Source organism: Penaeus monodon, chromosome 23, assembly GCF_015228065.2.
Source record: "Penaeus monodon isolate SGIC_2016 chromosome 23, NSTDA_Pmon_1, whole genome shotgun sequence".
Taxonomy (NCBI): domain Eukaryota; kingdom Metazoa; phylum Arthropoda; class Malacostraca; order Decapoda; family Penaeidae; genus Penaeus; species Penaeus monodon.
The window spans coordinates 33,789,807-33,790,334 of record NC_051408.1 but is presented as its reverse complement, the minus strand read 5'-3'; the positions used below and the strand labels follow the sequence as shown (position 1 = coordinate 33,790,334).

General features: G+C 46.2%; 1 protein-coding gene across 1 annotated transcript in view; it reads left to right on the top strand.

The window, feature by feature from the left end:
* The window catches only part of LOC119587943 (espin-like), a gene marked incomplete in the record, with an annotated part of 133,296 nt that extends 133,160 nt beyond the window's left edge, over positions 1 to 136 (top strand). The window contains 1 exon segment of the mRNA XM_037936654.1: positions 68 to 136.
* Positions 137 to 528: the final 392 nt, after the last annotated feature.

Sequence of the window (528 nt, the reverse complement as noted above, 5' to 3'; positions counted from 1 at the left end):
CCCTCCAAAAAAAGTGAGCGAGAAAGAGAGAAAACAACGCTAATTTCACTCCCCTTGCTCACCACAGAGGCAACCTGTACACCCCGAAGGTCGAGGATGTGAAGAAGATTCGAGTGGCCACCTCGCCGCTGGATCTCTCCCACCTGACCAAGAAGGAGATGGAGAAGGAGGACATTCAGTTCCAATACTCCCCACGCAGCAGCAGCGGAGACTCAGTGGACTCTCCGCGGAGCAATGGAGAGTCAGCAGACGCGTCCAACACCATAACTTTAGTCACACCTGCCGTAGTCACCAAGATAATTAGTCCCTGTCATGTAGAAGACGATGACGAACCGCAGATTCCTTGGCGGACGAACCTAAGGAAAACCAATAGTAAATTGAGCTTGCTAGATTAGTCTAGATGTTGCTCGTGTAAACTTAGTGTTCTTTTTTGCATCTTGAATTTAAGAAGTATTGCCATTACACTCTTTCTATTAACCATAATTTGCAATGTGTAGGATCGTAACACATTCGGAAATGGTATTTTAT